At 39.5% G+C, this 15,629-nt stretch overlaps 1 protein-coding gene across 1 annotated transcript in view; it reads right to left on the bottom strand.

Annotated features, from left to right (window-relative positions):
• Window positions 1-13,441, bottom strand: part of LOC115210489 — a 67,276-nt gene extending 53,835 nt beyond the window's left edge. The window contains exons 1-2 of the mRNA XM_036502145.1: window positions 13,329-13,441; window positions 6,352-6,504 (exon numbers count right to left, since the gene is read on the bottom strand). The gene's annotated coding sequence lies outside the window, so the exon portion shown is untranslated. The remainder of the gene's footprint in view (window positions 1-6,351; window positions 6,505-13,328) is intronic.
• Between the last annotated feature and the right edge of the window lie 2,188 nt (window positions 13,442-15,629).

Genomic DNA, 15,629 nt, shown 5'->3' with positions numbered 1-15,629 from the left:
CCAGGTGGCAACAAAAAGGCGATGAGTGAGCTCATCATTCAAGCCTGCATTTGACACAAAACTCTTGTTGGAAGGCAGTGGTGATGGCAGTTGCAGAAGCCCACGACGCTGCATGGTGGCCATTGAAAGATGAAAAGAAACCTACTGTGGAATGACAGTGGTTGTTCACAGGCTAGTGCCAGGGACCACACATGGTGAGGGACTGTGCAGTTTGCTAGACCAGTTTGCTACCAGTGCAGACAGACTGGGCATATTGCCCAAAATTGCAGCCAGGGAAACGGCTACAGGGAAGTTGCTGCCTCTAAACTTCCCCCGCGAATGAGTAGAGGTACTTGTGCAGCCACTGCTCAAAATTGAGGTCATGGTTGGGGGAAATACATTCAAGGCCCTTGTGAACATAGGCTGCATTTCTTTGTCACCTGAGGGTGACAAAGAAATGGAAGTGGGTGAGTAGTGTTCAGGCGGTTGATGGCAGCGAAATTGAATGCAAGGGTAGCAGCAACATGGAGATAGTGGTGTGAGGCACAACATTAAAGCTGCGGGCAATCGTGATTGACCAGGTGATAGATTAGATCGGATTGATGTGGTGATTGGGAATGGACGAAATTGAACTTCTTGAAAGTGACAGCAAGCAAAACCACATCTAGAAAGAGGCGCCCCTGATGCTGAAGAACAGGGTGAGCTGCTACCAGCATACCCTGAAAAGACATGCCAGAAGGGAGTTTCAAGAAGAGGTAGAGAGGTGGATTAAGGAAGGTATCCTTATCCCGTGGAAGGAGGGGGTGGTGAGCAGAGTGTTACCACTAATGGCAGTGGTGCAGCCAACAAAGGGCAAAGTCAGACCGGTACTGGACTTTTGGGAGATGAATGGCCATGTATCATGCCACACAGGTGGCAAGGCAACTGACGTCTGCAGTGAGGCACTGCACGTATAGAGACAGTCAACTAAAGCAGCGACGATTGTCAACTTGAAGTCAGCATATTTGCAGCATATTTGCAGCTGGTGCAATACATGGGCCTGAAATATTGTCTGAAAAGGCTGGGTTTCCGCTTGTATTCTGCACTGAAGATCATAGTGACAGTGCTCAAATCTATCCTGGGAAATGTGGATAGGATATGAAGGGCCACCAATTCCTATATAGATGACATCATAGTGGACAAGACTGTAGCAGCTGTGGCAGAGGTTGTGAGACATCTGAAGAAATTCAAGTTGATTGTGAAGTCACTGGAGTCAATAGCTGGAGGAGCTGCACTGGAGCTGAAACTTCAAAGAAACAGAAAAGGCGTTTTGGTATTTCAGAGGGGGAATGAGATCCCAGAGCTGGGTGCCAATGTCAGCAGGAGAGAACTGTTCTCAATGTGCAGGAAATTAGTAGGTCACTACCCAATCATAGGGTGGCTGCATACAGCATGCAGTTATACCAAGAGATGAGCAGAAGGGGAGAACTGGGGTGACAAAGTGGGAGAGGGGATGGTGGTGATGATGCAGGAAATCCTAAAAAGGATGAGAGCAGAAGACCCAGTCAGAGGGAACTGGTATTTGCTCAAATCGGATAACGGGACCATATGGTGTGATGCTAGTAGCATTGCAATAGGAGTTGTGCTGGAAATCAGAGGTGTCAAAGTGGAGGATGCGGCCTGGCTTCAAAAAGCAGACAATTACAACCACTGAGTTGGACGCAGTGCTGAAAGGAGTGAATTTGGCCTTGAGATGGGGGTCTGTGCTCCCTCGAAATCTGGATGGATTTGGCCACCATGCTTGGCTGGGTAGGATCGGTGATCACCAATGAGAAGAGGGTTTGAACCAAAGGGGCAGCAGAAATGTTAGTGAAGCATCACCTAGGGGTTCTAGGAAAGCTGGTTGCCAAGTGTGGCCTGAAGCTGTATATGGTCTTTGTGCTTTCAGAGATAAACAAGGTAGACGTTCTAACCAGGGTGAGAAAGGCCTGGTTAGGGGAGCTGGAAGAATCAAAACAAGGGGTAGCTGTAGTGTGTTGGTTAACTGACTCTGAACTAAGGAGACTACATGCCGTGCATCATACGGGTGTGGATAGGACCCTGTATCTTACCAGGAGGATTGTTGCCAACATTACTAGACAGAGCATCCAAAAGGTGGTCGGGAACTATGACAGGTGTCAATCCATCAACCCTGCTCAGAGTGTGCATGAGTAGGGAAACATTTCAGTAGAGCACAACTGGAGATGACTGGCAGTGGATGCGACACACTACTGGCAGGGGACGTATCTCATGATTCTTGACTGTGGGCCAGGCCGGATGGCCATTTGGAGGGAATTGAGGGCAGACACTGCAGATGTGATGGTACATATTTTAAATGAGGTATTCTTAGAGTGGGGCCCTGTGAATGAATTGCTGATGGACAACAGCACAGTGTTTTGTTTGGAGGTGCTGAAGGAAATGCTTGACAGGCAAAAAGTGCACTGCTTTTTCAGAGTGGCATACAGGCTGAGTGGAAATGGGATCGTGGAAAGACATCACCAAATGATCAAGGCCATGGCAGAGAGGGGACACATCTCACTGCTGGAAGCAGTATTCTGGTACAATGTGTCACCCTGATTAGGACAGGCTGAAGAGTCCATGCCACATTGAGCAATATTCAAATATGGATGGCAGCATCCAAGTAAGCCATCAGGATTCCCTGAAGAAGAGAGAGGGCCCTTTGTGGCAGTGAGAGATGAAGTCTGGGTCAAGCCACCAAAGACATGCTGCACAACTCAGTGGAACAGAGGAATAGTGATGGCTGTCAATTCCCAAAACAACATTTCTGTGGATGGAATGCTGTGTCACATCTTAGATGTTCATAGGATTGTTGCTTCGTCGGATGATGATTGTGGAGAAGAGGAAGAGAATGAGGTTCCCAGCTTAAGAAGATCAGAACATGCAAGGTGCCCACCAAGGTGGGTGCTAGATTTCGACATGGAGTGAAGGGAGGAGGTGATCTTTGAGATCAATGGGGGGGGGGCATGTAGGGATGAACCAGAAGAAGAGGGTCATGATGTCAATGGTCAAGAGGCTGACCAGAAGAGGAAGCACGAGAGGAGAAGTGGGGAGAGAGAGGTGAGAATCGGCCTCTTTTTGTCGCGAATGGACATTAAGGAATTCACTCCCAGGTTGGAAAGATAGCAGGTACTTATACTGGGTGACAAGGGTAGGGCAGAATCGTCGGAGAGATTACTGCTAAACAGGCATTGATGAGAAGAAGGTAGGTGAACCTCTTTTCATTTCCCACGCACAAGAAACAAGCATAGTAATGATTAATAAGACCCAAGCTGCTGGAAGGAGTTGGTTTGTGATTGTAAAGAAGAATTCTTTCTATTTGAACTACATTCATCAAAGGAAAACTTAGTGTTGCTTGGCACGCAAGAGGTGGCTCTCAAACTCTGCAGTTACTCTTGGTGTTAAACTGCTTTAATACAGAGAAAAGTGTGCAAAAAAAGTCATAGAGCATTTAACTAAGTTCTATATGATGTGATATTGTGGCAACCTATTTGGTTGATAATCACAAAGGGTTGTCTGACCTGAATGTAGACTGGACCCAACTATCAGGGTTGTATGGTTTTGATTCTAGATCTCACCACATCAGCCTAATAATATTAGCAATAGGTAAAGAGAAAATGTAGGAAAAAATTATAACTATCATTATTACTACTATTACATAAAATTTCCATTGATATGCAAATAGTTCTGCTTGTGTAGGTGCTGTTTATCCCGAAGGAAACTTAAGTGAAATGCTGAATTCATCAAGCCATTTAAATATGTTCTATGTGGAACATGACTATAAATTTCCATTGAGAAAAGTATCTGGCTGAAAGCAGGGTACAATAAGCATGGTTTGTGTTCCTTCTTTGTGAAAATGCCTGTGACCTCGGCCATGTCAGGCTCAGTTCAACTGGACAAGTGCTGACCTAAATAAGCACAGTCTCTGCTACGATATGACTGTCTTTCTAGCTGTCACAAATATTATAAATACAAGGTTGAAACAGAGAAGCGAACAATCGTAGCAGAGATGGGAGATGAAATAGATCTATCTACGCCCCAAGTTTTTGGCAGACGACAGAGACAGAGAGAAATGCTCACAGTGCTGATCGACTACTGTTTCGAATGAAACACGCACACACACACAAACATATTCATTTCTAATATGTGCTCTATACAAGCAATTCGAAGCATTTGCTTACATTTGTATGTAGTGTACCTATAACCCTGTAAATAACTTCCTTTTAATCATGAAACGGTTTATGTATTTGTTTACATACACACATATCCACTACAAGTGTGTAGTGTGAATGTATGATGGCTGGTGTGAAAACAGCCAGAGAAATTTAGAATACCATGAAACAGGCATGCATATGTGAGAAACTGTAAATTGAAATGTGTCTGCAATAAATAATGTGCACAAAATCATCTATAAGTGGGTCCGTGGAAAAAAAATAAAATACAGGATTAGCTTTAAACATGACTTTGCAAAGTTATAAAATGTGCTAGCATGAAAACAAAGGAAGTTGGTAGAAGTGCAATTATTTTGTCTTTTAAATGAATGAAATGTAAATCTACTGGATGAATGGTACTAAATCTAAAGAAAATAGGTACATGTAAAGAAAGAGTCCTTGAGAGCCTATTCTGTGAAATCATGTATGTGAAAAGTTGCTTGATTGCATTTCATTTTTTGATTCATTGGCTGCAAGCTGGTTTTACTGTTTGGTCTCCATGCCAACTGTCAATTCTAGTCACCATTTCTTGGTTTTGCCAATAAAAAACTGTTATACTGTTGATGTTTTCATTGCAGTTATGAAAGTGTGGTAGTAGAGCAGTGAGGTTATCTGGTTGTTAGCTTTCTGTCATTTTGAAGTTTGTTGCTGAGTTATTTTCCTGTTGATGGCTGTGTATCACTTGCATAGCTAATTAGACTGTTATTTTTAGCAATGAATTGGTAACCAAAGTGGACAGTGAACATCATTATTATACACATTTAGCACTGGACAGCCTGAAATTGTCTCTTATCTCTTGGTATTGCCTGGGAAGAGGTGAAGATGTGTCCTCAGGTGGCTCACAAACCTCTGCCATTATTCTTGACATGACACTGCCTTTGATGCTGAGAAAAGCATGTGAAAAAGTCATATAACATTTCACTAATTTCTATATGGCATGATATTGCTGCAAGCTGATAATCAGGGCACATCACCAAACTTGAATGTGGACTAGATCCAACTATCAAATCTCACTGTACTTCTATATTTTATGAGTGTGTGTAATACTGCTATTATATTCTTTCCCTATGTTTATAAAGAAATGTTTTTCATTATTTTTTAACTAGGATTTATGCAATATAATTCTTGAAACATTAACATAAATAAAAATTGTATTAACCTTTTCTTAGATGTGTTTGTAAAAAATTTAAAGGAAAATCAGAGAAATTAAATCTTTTATAAATAATCATAAACAACCATAAGGAAACCCCTTCTAAATATCTCCCTGAAATAATTATATCTTAAATTACATAGGTGTATAGATTCTTTGTACAACACGAGTGAAAAATTTAAGCAAGCATAGTCAATTGAAAATAAATGAGCAGGAAATGTTAAGATATTCTTAAACTGTTAACTCACAGCTTGGTGATGAAGCCTACCATTGAGTACACTATTTCTTAATGTTTGGATACCTTTTCATAAGAGAACAGAAAAATATATTTCTTTCTTAAATTTTCTTCTAGATTGCTATGTTAAATATGATAATGATGATGATAATGGTGGTGGTGGTGGTGACAAGGATGATGAGGATGATGATGGCGATGACAACCATACCTGAGTCAGAAGGACAAGGTTCAAAATTGCATCAAACTATCTAGTTGACAAGTTTAGTGATTATATTTCTGTCTTCTAGATCTCAGAGATATCCCATCCTTACCAAATGTTTTCTACACCTTGATTAGGAAAGAAACTGAGGTTTTATAAATCCTTGCTTGAAACAGTTTACATTGATATTTATAATTGGCAGAACTAGTGAAACCATAGTAAATGAAACAGAATCAAGCAGTTGGTATTTCTTGTTTGAAAATGCCCACTGATTACTCTTTCATATTTTCAAGTGTTTGAGTGATGATAGTGTCTTAATTTGGTATCAAGAAAGATGCTCTATGGATTCCTGACTTGTCTTGACAGTTTCTTTCTAGTTCCCATTGTTTTCTTCTGCGGTTATCCAGGCCTCATATTCAATAACATTAGAAATTTCTCAGGTGGTCTGGAACACATGATCAATTTCTCTTAAAGATGATATTTAGGTAAGAATTTTTAAAAATTCAGAAAAAAATTTCAGAAGGGAAAATTCTCTATTTACCTGGTTCTTTACTTTGGATGCTGCCTATAAATCCTGCCTTATCAGTTTCCTCTTTTAAAAAGAATTCAATAAAAAGGCTATTATTTCTGGAGTGGTAGGTACTGATTTTATTCTGACAAGCATTTCCATAATTTTCACCCTTGTTGCTTGACCCTTTTCAATAGAAGACAAAAAAGATATGTTCCAGTCTTTGTGTGTGTTTGCAATGAATACATCCCTATATGGAGTGATCCTTCCTCCACTAAAACTGGCATAACAGATACATCTGTCCCTTTAGATAAAACACAAAGTATTCCCTGTATTCCACCCTTCTTCTATCCTCCCAAATTTTACTGTAGTTGTAAATCTAATAGGCACACCTCCCATCCTGTGATTCTAGTTCCCAAATCCACCACTGCCCATCAAAATCCATACTAATGTACACCTCTATATTGCAAGCTATACTTGGGTAACCCCCTAAACTGGAATAAGTAGACCAAGACATGTGACAATATCTGGGTTACCCTCTACTACTGCTTTTAATGTTCAGACCAGAGTACTCAAGCTCTTCTTTACTCTACTTGGAAAACATTTCTCTAAGTTCAGTTCTCTTAGAAAACTTTTCAATTCCCAATAACATTGCTGGTATAATCTGACGTCTGAACAATGAGAAACTTGGGAACCAGCAATGGCAGCAACACAACTCACCCTAACCTCCAGTTTCCCAAGCATAGCCCTAGGACATCCTTAAACCTCCTTACCAATACAGACCCTCACACCACTATTGACCCTGACACCACCAACCCTAATTCTATAACTCCTCTCAATACCCTTAACCAACCTTATAACCCCACTACACCCACCACTGAAAAAGGCAATGATAGGAATAGTATCATTAGACATGAGAAGTATTATAAGCTACATCCACCAGATGACTCCCTAACCACCCTAAAAATACCAATCCTAACACTGCAGCAGATAATGAATATAACACCAGGTGAACCCTAGATCATCATAACCCCGTAAATTCCAGTTTAGCACCTTCTAGAATCCTATGCAGCTGTAGACACCCACCTCCTATCCTTTAGATAATAGATTTCTCACAAAAAAATATTATATACAAATGCACAGTATCAAATGATAATTCTAATTTGTATACATTGGCTTGTGAAGCACCACCTTCGAGGTCAGAGTAGGTAATCACTATTCTAGCTTCAAATCCCAAAAAGCACTTCTTTATCTTGGCTAATTCATAACCTAAAACAAAATTCAATTCTTTATAATTTAAAATGGTCCATTGTTACCCATACTAAACTGTATAATGGTTATAACAACAAATGTATTGTGGAAATCTTTTCTATTGTGTAATCCACCAATTGTCTGAATGCACTGAACCATCTAATTTTTAATTGTAAATACAGATTATGTAACACATTATCAAAGTACAAATAATAGCATCTTTCGCTACTATTTTATAACTATCCCCCCACCCCCACTTGCAGCTCTTCTATGTATTTATAACAGACAACTTTTTTAACTACCTTTATATTTTTTCTTAATCTCACGATCTCCCGACATCTTCCTGTCAGCCCATGAGAATATACAGGCATGTATGTGCATGTGCACACCTATAGGATACTACAGGTGCACAGAGAAAATATGCATGTGTATTTGACTAGGCATGTATAATTTTATTGTTATGTGATAAATCATAAATTTACCTAGAACTACTATGTTCCCCTATTGACTTTATCTCCCACCTCCCTCTCTTCTAAAAATTCATTTTACTACCACTCCTAAATTTTCTCTTCCTCTTCTCCTCCTGACAATTTTACCTCTAAAATTCTTCCACTCTGCAGGAACAATCAACACTAAGAGCATGAGGGACTTAGACTCACTCAGATGCTCAGGTGGGTCTCTTGAATTAGTAGATAGTTTCTACTACTTAGGTGACCAAATTAGTAATGATAGTGGATGCTCTAAAAGTATTGCTTCTAGAACAAGAATAAGATGGAGGAAATTTAGAGAGCTACAAAAGGAAGTTCAGAGAGCAACAAAAGGACTCCCTCTCAGAATGAAAGGTAGATTGTATGATGCTTGTGTATGAACAGCTATACTCTACAGATATACTCTATGGCAGTGAGACATGGGCTTTGAATGTAGGGAACATGCGTAAACTGGAGAGGAATGAAGATAGTATGTTTTGTTGGATGTTCAACATCAGTATGCATGTATGACAAAGTGAAAATGTGTTAAGAGAAAAGTTGGGCATAAGAGGAATCAAATGTGGCATGCAAGAGAGGAGAATGCTTTGGTTTGGACATGTGGATGGTACTTGTGGAAGAGGGAGACTCAGGAAGACGTGGGATGAAGTGATGAGGACTGATCTCAGGATGTTAGGGTTTACAGAGGAAATGACAATGGACTGACATGTATGATGATATGAGGTTCCAGAGAAAATCTGCCCATGTCAGTGAAACTGAGTGCTAGAAGTGTTGTGTCTCACATGTGATGTAACAATAAACTTTTCACACACTCTACACCAAGAAACCAAATTGCATCCCCTCTTCTGAACCACATCTTTCTCTTCCACACATTTCTTCATACATTATGATTCTCTCCCTTCCCTGCCCTCACTGCCCTGCTCACTGTATCACTGTTTCCCCACCATCTCTAAACCCAAGTTTTTACCAGTCAGTGCAACCTCTACTCCCTACTCAAGCCTTCTTGGCAACACCTGGCTATATATATTATGACCTCCATACCTTGAGGGAATGCCCTGGCAATTACTACCAGTTGTCTCTCTCTCTTCCTTACTCTATGATCCCACCTATGCTCTGATCCTTGTAACTTGTGAGTATACCCTGGAACTTCACCACCATCTCTCTCCTGCTTTCTCTTGCACTTTCTTTGTTTTCTACCCTCTCTCTCTCTTTCCCTTGCTCTTCCCTCTGGCTTGATAGCCATGTATCTCCTCTGTAGCAGCACACCAGTTTCTACCCTCATTCTTGATCACTCTCTCTCTTTTTCTTACTTTTCTCTCTGGCAAGGTAACCAAATATCTTCTTTACATCAGTACATCTGTTTCTGTCCTCAATCTTGTACCTCACACTTTCTCCCTCCCTGTCTCTCTTCTCTCACTCTCTCTTCTCTCACTGCCTCTCTCTTCTTTCACACTCTCTCTCTCTCTGGTGAGCTAACCATGTACCTCCTCTATAGCAAGACACATGTTTCTGCTTCTCTGTTTCTCTGTCACACCCTGACTTTTCATTATTTGACACAAGATCACCTCCTCCAATGCCTTCTCTTCTATAACAAGACACCTGTTTCTGCTTCTCTGGCACCTTTCATCATCTGATACAAGATCCCCTCCTCCAATGCCCCATCCAGCTGTAAAACTCTTGCCAAAACTGACCTCAACTGTGCTGGAGCCATGTAAAAAACACTCAGTCCACTCTGCCTAAAAACCCTGCCAAAATTGACACAGTAGCCTGGAGTAGTCTTCTACCTAGCTGGCTCCTGTCAACCATCCTATCCATACCAGCATGGAAGACAGACAACAATGATAATGATGATGATATAATAATAACCAGTTTAACAAAAGCATGGACCATACCTGGTAAATTAGGATGTCCACCTCAATTTGTCAACTTGATTAAGAAACTCTATAGGGATATGAAAGTTCATTTTATCTTCAATGATTCACTCTCAGAACCAATTTCCATCAGTAATGAGGTTAAACAAGGTATATTCCTGCTCCAGCCCTTTTTCCATGTATTTTGCATACATGTCTCATATGCTTTTGAGGACTATGGCATTGACATCTACATTCACTTCAGGACCTCAGCTAAGGTCTTTGATGTAACATGCTTCTATGCAAAATCAAAGACTGTTTGTGAACTTCTTTATGCTGATGATGCAGATTTCATAGTTCACACTGAAGAAGGCATGCAGGCTACACTGGATCTATTCTTTAGAGAATGCACTTCTTTTGGACTTATCTCAATCCAAAGAAGACAAACATCATGTTCTCTCTGCCTCCAAGCCAGCCCTATGTTGATTCTAACATCTTCATTCAGGATACAAGATTGGATGTAGATGACTCTATCATCAACCATAGCAGTACTCTCACAACCTCACTGAAATATCCTGATAATCTATGATTTCTAATACATCTTTCTTATACTTCTTTCTTTATACTATATTATTTGGTTTATATCTCTATATTTTATTTCATCATCATCATCATCATCGTTTAGTGTCCGCTTTCCATGTTAGCATGGGTTGGACAGTTCAACTGGGGTCTGGGAAGCCAGAAGGCTGCACCAGGCCCAGTCTGATCTGGCAATGTTTCTATGGCTGGATGCCCTTCCTAACGCCAACCACTCCATATAAATGTAGGGCTCTGTGTGTATGCATGCATGCACACAAAAACGAATGTGTATAATTGTGTGTGTGTATGTGAACATATATATACATCTAATATATGATAAAATTTTTCAAAAAAGCAATTTTATCACTGGCATCCATAACCATATACCTTTAAAGGTTAAATTTATAAAGAACTTATAATCAAGGGCAAAAGAAAAAAAATTTCTAATGCCAAATATGCCAAAACTAGACACAAAATCCATAACTATATGATTCATCACTATAAGCACGTGTCTCAAAGAAAACTGACAGAAATTTCTAAAAAATTCCGTCATTACCATATTGGACCCAATTTCAGAGTTAGTTCATAAGAACCTTCTCTTCGTCAGTAATAAATGCGGCAAAGAAAAAAATGAAATACTTACTTATACCCATGGAAGAAGCAAACAGTAAGTCATGAGCAGACCTAAGTACCCCAAATATATTCAAAATAGAAATTCTCCAGCCAATTCGAGACACGTCCAATCCGAACTGAAAACTCTCAAGGAATGAGAGAGTCCGGAAGTGAACACTATTAAATTTACATCTAATATAGGATAAAATTTTTTCGAAAAAAATTTTATCAAAGGCCAGCATATTAAAAAATACCTTTAAAGGTTAAATTTATAAAGAACTTATAAACAAGGGCAAAAGAAAAAAAATTTCTAATGCCAAATATGCTGAAACTAGACAACATCCATAACCATATAATTCATCACTATAAGCACGTGTCTCGAAGAAAACCAACAGAAATTTCTAAAAAAAGACCCGATTTCAGAGTTAGTTCATAAGTTGTATATATATATATATATAAATAGTTAATCCAAACATGAAAACACAAAGAGAAAACACAACAATGCGAGGACGTGGAACAATTATAGTATTATTGGAAGCTCAGGAAAGAAGGAAAGAAGGAGGGTTTAACGTTTCGAGTGGAGCACTTCGTCAGAAACATAGGATAAGGAAGGATCCAAAGAAGGGTAGACGGAGAAAAAAAAATCGCCAACGGTACACACGTGGTCACATTTTGAATGACCAGAAGGGAATAGGTGAAGAAAAAGTTCTTTCAAAGACAGGAGAGTGCAAGAGGAGGTATGTATGTGTAAGTGTGGATATGTGCATGTGTGCAGGTCTGCATGTGCATGTGTGTATGTGTGTATGTGTGCAATGATAACACGTGTGTGTGTGTGTGTGTGGCTGTGGCTGTTAATCTATGTGTTTGGTAGGGCTTAGTATTGTTTAAGGTCAAGGAAGAATGAATTAGGAGTGGCTCTTGTGTCTCTCTACCCATGTGGAAGAATGGTCAGTGAAAGGTACTGGTAGTTTGAAGTATGTGTGTGTGTTTTTTTGTAGTGTGTGTGTGTGTGTGTGTGTTCATGTGTGTATGTGTAGAGTTTGTGTGTGTGGCGAATAACTGTGCTTTACTTTGTGTATGTGTGCGTGTGTGCTTGTATGTGCGTGTGTGTGTATACATGTATGTATAATTGTGTGCGTGTATGTATGAGTGTGTGCTATGTGTATGGGATGTATGTGTGGGTTCATTTGTGTGTGTGTGAGTATGTGCGTGCATGTCATATGTGCATGTAGTTGTGTGCGCGTATGTGGGTGTATATACATGTATCCGTGGGTTGTGAGTGTTAGGTGTGTGCATGTGCGTGCATATGTGTGCACATGTTTGTGTGTGTGTGAGTGTGTGTGTCTGTGTCTATATGTGTATACATATGTGTATGTGTGTGTGTGCGTGTATGCATATATTGTGTGTATGTATAGGTGTGTATGTGAATTTGTGCATGCATGTGTGTGGGTTTTTGGTGTTGTCTAGGCGTAATGTGCGTGTGTGTGTTTGTGTGCGTGTGTGCTTACGTGCGTATGTGTGCTTACGTGCGTGTGTGCGTGTATGTGCATGTGTGTCTGTGCCCATGTGTGTATAATTGTGTGCATATCTGTATGAGTATTGTTTGTTAGAGGTATATGTGGGAACCTGTGCTGGTGTGTGTGTGTGCGTGTGTGTACGTGCGTGCGTGTGTATATGTGTGTGAACGTGGAGATGTGTGTCAGGTTGTGTGCATTTTATTGTGTGTATGCACGTGTGCTTGAGTATGAGTGTGTATGTGGTTGTATGTACGTTTATGTGTGTGTGTCTAAAGGTATGTGTGTCTGTGTGTGCATGGGGTTGGGTGGGATAGGTTTCTGCGCATTCTTGTGTCTGTGTGTACGTTTGTGTACGTGTGTGTGTGTACGCGCATGTGTGTGTGCACGTGGGTGTATGTGGGTGTGTGTATATGTGTATATATGCGTGTGTATGTGTGTGGATGTATGCGTGTATATGTACATGTATGTGTGTTGTATGTGTGTGATGTGTGGGAGGTATATGTGTGTTCATGAATACGTGAGTATGTGTGTGTATATGTGTTCGTGTATAAAAATAATAATTTATAAAAACAATAAATTATAAACAATAAAAAAACAAAAAATTATAAAAACAATAAAATATAAGGAAGTTGATCCACTTCACTGACTTGGTCAGCTGCAACATCATTGTATGTGTAGAAAATAAATATAAGAGTTGTAACATATGGTGTACTCACCCTCATAAACTGTTATATTGCATGAATTTTCATTGTACCACAAGAGTGTGAAGGAAATAATTCTATCGCTCCTTGAACTTACGATTTTTCTTTGACAGTAATTGAATCTGGAATTAGATAAATTTTTTGAGTAATACTCTAATTTTGCATAACACACAGCAATACTATAATTTTGGACAACACACAGCAATACTAACTGGGCACTTGGCCTACTGAAAATAGCAATGAAATCAGTTTCAAATCACACCAGTCTATTTTATAAAAAAGACAGAATAATGTAGTTGTAAATATGCTGTATCTGGAAAAAGATGGGTATGATTACAACTCGAATGCCTTTCATCATAAGATTGCTTATGGACTGAGCAACATCAACAATGAGAATTATTACATAGCAGTAGGACATATTAATTAACTACCCACCATAATTCATACTAATTGATTAATTCCAAAATGGATCCTGTAGTCATGCTCCAAAATAATTTAGGTTTTAATCCCAAGGTAATATACATAAGTTCAAAAGCTGAAAGACAGGTCAAGAGAGCCTTTATATGAGTCAATGAGAAAACCTCTACATAATTGTTTCCTCTACTAGAAATAGCTCTTAAATTTCATTTTAATTACACCATCATCATAATCATGATGATGATCATCATCATTTAACGTCTGTTTTCCATGCTGGCATGGATTAGATGATTTGACAGAATTTGGTGAGCTGCAAGGTTGCATCATGCTCCATGTTCACAGTGTCTACTGGGTGCATTTCTCATGCCATAGCACTTGTGGGGTTACCAAGTAACTTGTGAAACAGGAAAGAACAAGAAAAGAAAAAACAGGGGAAGGGAAATCCCCCTTTGACTAAATGGGGGAGTATTTGAGAGGGTGGAGAAGAGATCTTATACTAGGATCAAGCAGAAGTGACTTACTATGGAAAAGATACATGGCTACCTTGCATTTATATAAGAGTAGGAAGTAGTATTGGGGAAAAAGGTAAGATGGTAGTAATGAGTTGTCAGAGCAAAACTCTCAGGAAACAAGAGATGATAGGGGCAGTGGGTCAGAAGAGGATAATAACATATGGTTAGATGTAGTGGTAGAGGCAAATGTAGAGAATGATGAACAAGGGTGGAGGAGTGGCAAAGGGGAATAGAAGACAGGAGCTGATAATGAGAACAAAGAATGAAAGTGGGGGGAGGAAATGAGGCATTGGTAGTACAAACAATTAAGGGATGTAACTGTTGTATCACCAATTGTTATGATGAAACTTTTTACACTATAACCGTGTAGTACAATAAAATATATAACTTTGTTTCCTACATCAAAATGATTTGTTGAATTTTTTGTATTTTCTTAATACGTTTTTTCTTTGGCAACAATTCATCAAAGATAGATTCTATCTTCCAAGCAAACATTAGCTCTGCATGTAGCTTGCCTGAACTGGCATTCGGACTGGGTGTTATTCTGTACACCCTTAAGAACTGAGTTAGTGCTTTGTCATTTCTTAACTCATTCCTTACTTTATTTTAGTGCTTGTTTAAAAGTGTCTATGAATCGTTCTGCTTGCCCATTTGATCTTGGGTGGTAGGGTGGGGTAAAAATGTACTTGATTGCATGCATTTTGCAGACATTTTTGAACTCGTATCCTGTAAATTGTGTTCCATTGTCCGATACTATGGTGTCTGGAACACCGTATCTAGCAAAAAGTTCATGCAGGAACTTTATTGTTGCCTTCAAAGTTGGTTGACTTCACCTACATACTTCTGGCCACTTGGTAAAGCTATCAACAATGATTAAGTAGTACGTACCATTCACCGGTCCTGCATAATCTAAATGTACTCTGAACCACAGACTATGCGTCTCAGGCCACAATTGGTATTTCACCGGTGGTGCTTTGGATGCTAGTGCACAACCTCAACATGATTTCACCAAATTTCAATGTCCCAGTCCATTGTTGGCCAAAACACATAACTCCTCATCAAAGCTTTCATTCTTAAATTCTCTGGGTGTCCACTATGAAATTCATGTAATACATATTCCTATAGTGCAGTTGGTACTACCACTCTTTGTGCGTATTTATTTTTCAAGGTTTCCTTCAATTTCATGATGTATTTGTCGTCCACTGATTTACTTTTTATATTTTGTACAGTCACTGGCAGCTCCTGAATGACATTACACATAATGTCTTTAATTTCCTTTTCTGACTGTAACACATATCAACCAGTGATTCCGTATTCTTCATGATTAGTCTAGATAAACAATCCACATGGCCAATTTTCTTAGAAAGAATGTACTCCATCTTAAAAT

Source organism: Octopus sinensis, linkage group LG4 (assembly GCF_006345805.1).
Source record: "Octopus sinensis linkage group LG4, ASM634580v1, whole genome shotgun sequence".
In the NCBI taxonomy this organism is placed as follows: Eukaryota; Metazoa; Mollusca; class Cephalopoda; order Octopoda; family Octopodidae; genus Octopus; species Octopus sinensis.
This window is presented reverse-complemented; position numbering and strand designations above follow the sequence as displayed.